The following is a 6,144-nucleotide window of genomic DNA, read 5'->3' on the forward strand; positions in this document are numbered from 1 at the left end:
TACAAAGGGGCAGTGGCAGGAGCAGCTGCTCCGGGAAGGACGGTGAGTTCAGTTTTGTCGAGTTCAGTTTTGTCGTGTTGCATCTGAGATGTGACTTCTCTGGGGGACAGCCCAGGGGCACCTGTGAACCTGGATGTCAGGGGAGCCGGCTGCGCTGGTGGGGCAGGGATTTGGTGGCTCTGATTGTCCTGGGAGTGGTGAGAACGACGAGAAGAAGTAAGAGGGCTGGAAGGAGCCCCCAACAGTCTGGGACTGGCCAGAGTGGAGGGAGAATGCCCTCGGGTGACCGAAGCGGGGCCAGGGGAGAGGCCTTGGGGAGGGAGGGTGTCGAGGCCTCAGACCCTGCAGGGGTCCACGAAGACAAGGGCTGACATCCCTGCAATGTGGGACTCTGGGAGGAGAGGCCAGAGGGACCAGGGGGGACAGCAAACATATATACCATTCTCTCGGGAAGTTTGAACGCAGAAGGGAGACAAAGGATGGTCAGGAGCCAGAGGGCGAGGAACAAGGTTTTCGGGGTTTTTTTTAGTGATTTAGTGATTCAACAACTCTACACATTACTCAGTGCTCCTAATGACAAGTGTCCTGTTCACCCCCTTCACCTGTTTCCCCCACCCCCCCCAACCTCCCCTCTGGTAACCATCAGTGTGTTCTCCGTAGCTAAGAGTCTGTATCTGGGTTTGTCTCTCTCTTTTTTTCCTTTGCTCGTTTGTTCTGTTTATTAAATTCCACATATGAGTGAGATCACATGGTGTTTGTCCTTCTCTGACTGCCTCATTTCACTTAGCACAATACTCTCTAGCTCTATCCATGTCGTTGCAAATGGCAAGATTTCATTCTTTTTTATGGCTGAGTAATATTCCACTCAGTAATATGGCTGAGTAATATTCCATATATATATATATATATATATATATACACATACGTCTTTTTTTTCCCAAAAAATTTTTAACACTTATTTATTTTTGAGAGACAGCGAGAGGCAGAGCAGGAGTGGGGGAGGGGCAGAGAGAGAGAGGGAGACACAGAATCCAAAGCAGGCGCCAGGCTCCGAGCTGTCAGCACAGAGCCCGAGGCGGGGCTCGAACTCACGGACCGCGAGATCATGACCTGGGCCGAAGTCGGACACTCAACCGACTGAGCCACCCAGGCGCCCCTGTACCACATCTTCTTTATCCATTCATCAGTTGATGGACACTTGGGTTGCTTACATATTTTGGTTATTATAAATAATGTGACTATAAACATCAGGTGCATGTATCCCCTTGAATTTTTTGTATCCTTTGGGTAAATTCCCAGTAGCGCAATTACTGGATCGTAAAGTGGCCCTATTTTTAATTTTTTGCAGAACCCCCATATTGTTTTCCACAGTGGCTGCACCAGTTTGCATTCCCACCAACAGTGCACGAGGGTTCCTTTTCCTCCACATCCTCACCAACACCTGTCGTTTCTGGTGTTGTTGATTTTAGCCATTCTGACAGGTGTGAGGTGATATCTCATTGTAGTTTGATTTGCATTTCCCTGATGATGAGTGATGGGGAGCGTCTGTTCATGTGTCTGTTGGCCATCTGGATGTCTTCTTTGGAGAAATGTCTGTTCGTGTCTTCTGCCCATTTTTTTAATTGGATCATTTGGTTTTGCGGTGTTGAATTGTATATGTTCTTTATATATTATGGATACTAACCCTTTATCAGAGATGTCATTTGCAAATATCTTCTCCCATCCAGGAGGTTGCCTTTTAGTTTTGTTAATTGTTTCCTTTGCTGCGCCCAGGTTTTCACGTTGATATATTCCTAGCAAGGTTTTTTATTTGCTTCTTTTGTTTTAGGGTAGGGAGGCCTTGAGTCAGCAACCCAACTCACTCATTTAGGCACAAAGGGGATTCAGTGGCCAGGAGCATCTGTGAAGGACTCCAAACTTGGGGAAGGAAAACTTCCTGCTCCCCTCAGATTCCGCGGTTGGCCTAAGAATTAGCTGACTTGAGGCAGGTTAGCAGGAGAGAAACGTACAAGTTTATATAATGTTTCTGTCTGTACACAGGAGTCTTTGGAAGAAACAGAAGGATCTAAGAGGCCCTTAGGCCCCAGAGCTTGGGGCAGTAGCTTGTGGGACAGTGACTAGGAAAAATATGGGGAGACACAGAGCCTCGTTTTAGTAGCTTTGCACACATCTGACTCCGCACCGACCCTAGCCTGTGGTGATAAGAACATTCTCTTCCTGCTGCAGGGAGGGCACCTTTCTCTCTGGGGAAATGTTAGGACTGGCTTTTGGGTAGAAAGGGGGAGGGCAGAGGGCTTTGTTCTGTCTGCTGCTTCTCAAGCACCTTTGAAAGAGAGCTCCCGGGGGCGCCTGGTGGCTCAGTCAGTTGAGCCTCTGACTCTTGAGTTTGGCTCAGGTCACGATCCTGGGGTTGTGGGATCGAGCCCTGCATCGGGCTCGGCACTGACAGTGCAGAGCCTGCTTGGGAGTCTCTCTCACCCTCTTTCTCTGCCCTTCCCCCTGCCCTACGCCGTGCTATCTAAAAAAAAAAAAAATTGGGGGGCGCCTGGGTGGCGCAGTCGGTTAAGCGTCCGACTTCAGCCAGGTCACGATCTCGCGGTCGGTGAGTTCGAGCCCCGCGTCAGGCTCTGGGCTGATGGCTCGGAGCCTGGAGCCTGTTTCCGATTCTGTGTCTCCCTCTCTCTCTGCCCCTCCCCCGTTCATGCTCTGTCTCTCTCTGTCCCAAAAATAAAAAACGTTGAAAAAAAAAATTTAAAAAAATTTTTTTTTAATTTCAAAGGAAAAGGGGGGGTTTGCCTGAGTAGCTCAGTCAGTTGAACGTCTGGCTTCCGCTCAGGTCATGATCTCTCGGTTCGTGAGTTCAAGCCCGCGTCGGGCTCTGTGCTGACAGCTCAGACGGAGCCTGGAGCCCGCTTCGGATTCTGTGTCTCCTCTCTCTCTGCCCCTCCCCCACTCACACTCTGTCTCTCAAAAATTGAATAAACGTTAAAACAATTTTTCTTAAAAATCTCCAAAAAAACAAAAAACAAAAGAAGGCTTCACCTACCTCCATTTTCACCTCAAACTTTCCAGTTGATTGAGTTCTTCTTTCCAGTGTATCTCTTAACTTGGGCAAAAGGCTGGCGGGTAAAGCATCTGTGACAAAAACGAAAGTCCCCCCTCAAGCAGTAGGGACTGCCTGAGCCAGCCTGTGACTGACCCCGTGGCGGTGACCGACCTGACCTGTCCAGCCCACCTGCACGCACCCACCGACCTTTATCCCACACTCTCCCTCTACAAACCTGGAAGTAGGTTCAGCCCCTTAGAGCCAGTCTTTGGGACGTTAGTCCTCTGTCTTCCCGGTGTCAGCCTCACTGAAAAACACTCCTTTCTTGTTTTCCCACGGTTTTTTCTCGGCCTTTGGATTTCGTCAGCAGCAGTGGCCGAACCTGGCCTGTTGGGGACCCCAGAGCCAGGGGCTCTCATGCCCCCGGCCCCGGCTACACCTTCAGCTCAGAAGAAGCCATATGCGAAGCGGTGTATTTGGGGATGGTATGTTCTGAACTCCATCAAAACCAAATCTTGGGGCGGGTGGAAACCCCCCCGAGCGTGGGGCCTTGACTGCCCCCCCGCCCCCCGGTCAGGATAAAACAGAGCTCCTGTGTCTTTTCTCTCCCTGAGTGACATTATCTCACGTGGGGTCCGACTTCTTCTACGTGGTCAGAAAGACACTGCCAGAGGCTTCCAGGTTCCATCAGTGACATTCTCCGCCACCAGGAAAAATTAAAATCTCGTCCCCAGCTCCGTGTGCACAGCCCTGGGTCTGGGCTCTGATCGGCCTGCAGCTGGGATGCGGTTCCCGAAGGGACCAAGGTGCTTCGCGGGGCCCTGAGGCCGGTTCCCCGTCTGCGCCTCTGGGCCAGCGCACCCGTGATCTGGACCCTCTGGGGCCTCTCCGAACAGCCTCCTTTCCCGCTGGGAAGGCCCTGCGGGCCCAGGCGTGGTCACTTGGTGTGGCAGGACGCCCAGCGTCTGTGAGGGTCTGGGGCGGGGATGCTCAGACTGAGGGGTGGGGGGCAGAGTGTCCTCTGTCCTGGGCTGCCCTGCTGACTCTCATATCACCCTCCAGGGGCTTTCACCCCTGCCCCCCGACCCTATTCTTCTCCCCCTGGACATCTGTTCCCCAGGGAACAGAGAGGGCATCTGGGGCCCCTTGAAGTACGTCCTCCCTGGGGCTTGGGGCAGGAAGCCCCTGATGGTGGGAGGGGGCCGGGCGTTTGGAGCCAGGCTCAGGCTCAGGCTCAGCCCTGGGGACGCCCTGGCAGGGGGCCTGCTTGGCCTCCCCCTCTTGGGACCTCTGTTTTTTCCATTGTTTGGCCTCTGTTTGCCCCCAGTTTCCTAGGAAATTTGCTTTAGGGGAGATTCCAGCTGGTCTCAGCTGAACGGAGAGATCCACACTCCCATCTGTGCATCTCTCAGGCCTGGAGGGGTGGGGCGGGGGGGGGGGTGTGCTGGGAGCGTCCCTGGAGACTGGGTGGGGCCCTGGCTGGGTCCAGAGAGCACAGGGGAGCCAGGAGGGGGAGAGGGGGCCGGGCAGTGTGAGAGATGGAATGAGTGGGAGAGAGACGGGAGGCGGGAAGAAATGCCGCTAAAGAGACACAGAGGCCCAGAGATGGGGGGAGAGCGAGGGTGCACAGGGAAAGGGTCAGATGCCAGGCCCACAGGGAGGGGGCCCCAGAGACGGACTCGGCCCCCCTGTCTACCCCCAAGTAAGAGCAGGCTGAGGACTTTCGCTGTTTGGGCCGGACCCTGAAGACCCCCAGAGCCCAGAAGGAAGGGAGGTTGAGAGTGGTAACTCGGGTTCAGGCCTCCTGGGATAGACACGTGTGGGAGCCACGCTCCCAGGGCGTTGCCACCTGATGGGAACACACGAGTTCCTGGACAGAGCCAGGCTGCACATCACATGGGCCATGACCACAGCACTCCCAGGCATTGGCTACCGGCTCCGGGGCTCCCTCAGGGTGACAGGGCACTCAGGAGCTGCTGAAGGGAGGGTTGGGGCCACAGGACGAGGCATTCGGTGGGTGGCAGCACAAGGTACGATCATTAGCAGACTCATTCCTTCAGCAAATCCTCTGAGCAGGCCCTGTACTGCCTCTTGGGGACCAGGCACACCAGAGTGAGGGGGACAGGCCAGTCAACAGACAGGGGCGGCGGGGTGTGTCCAGGGGACACAGAAGACCAGAGAAGACGGCTGATCCAGCGAGGCATGTTGGAGAAGGCTTTCTGGTGAGAAAGAAGAGGCTGGAAAATGCGACCCGGGCAGAGGCCCAGAGGCGGGAAACAGCAAAGTACGTGCGGGAAACAATTGCCGGTCGGAATTCTCAAGTTAGGAGAGGAGCCAAGGCCAGAGCCAGGCACGGAACAGGATACAGTGGAGAGTGAGTGCGGAGGGACGGGAGAACACCTGGGAGAAACCTTGGGCCTTGAGCCACAGGGTGTGAAAGAAGGAAGGCGGCCCCATCCCCCACAGGAAGCGCAGATCTTCCAAGGGCTCTAGACTCCCAAGTTAGTAAGGACCCAGGCTCCTGGCCCCTGGCAGAAACAAGAGCAAACTTTCTTTGCGGGAAAGGAAGCCTGGTTGGGGCCCCCCTGGATTCCCAGATTAAGTTCAACAACATAGGAGTTTACGAAACACGCACACGCACGCGCACAGAAGGCATTACGAATGAGAGTCAGTGGAAGTAAAACAGACTGGGAATTTAGACATAACTCTCTGCCCCCACCAAGGACTACAGAGAGGCGACATCAGGTACAGAATATAAAACAACCAAGTTCCAGATACTTAGAAGTAGAAAAGATGAAATAAAATGGTGATCAGGGAACAAGGGACCGGGGTGGTTTAAAATTAAGCCAAATAGGGGCGCCTGGGTGGCTCAGTCGGTTGAGCGTCCGACTTCGGCTCGGGTCATGATCTCACGGTTCGTAAGTTCGAGCCCCGCGTGGGGCTCTGTGCTGACAGCTCAGAGCCTGGAGCCTGCTTCCGATCCTGTGTCTCCCTCTCTCTCTGCCCCTCCCTCGCTTGCACTCTCTCTCGCTGTCAAAAATAAATAAACATTAAAAAACTTTAAGTTAAAGTAAACCAAATAGAACTGGTAGGTATTA

The sequence above is a fragment of the Felis catus genome, chromosome B4, assembly GCF_018350175.1.
Source record: "Felis catus isolate Fca126 chromosome B4, F.catus_Fca126_mat1.0, whole genome shotgun sequence".
NCBI lineage: Eukaryota > Metazoa > Chordata > Mammalia > Carnivora > Felidae > Felis > Felis catus.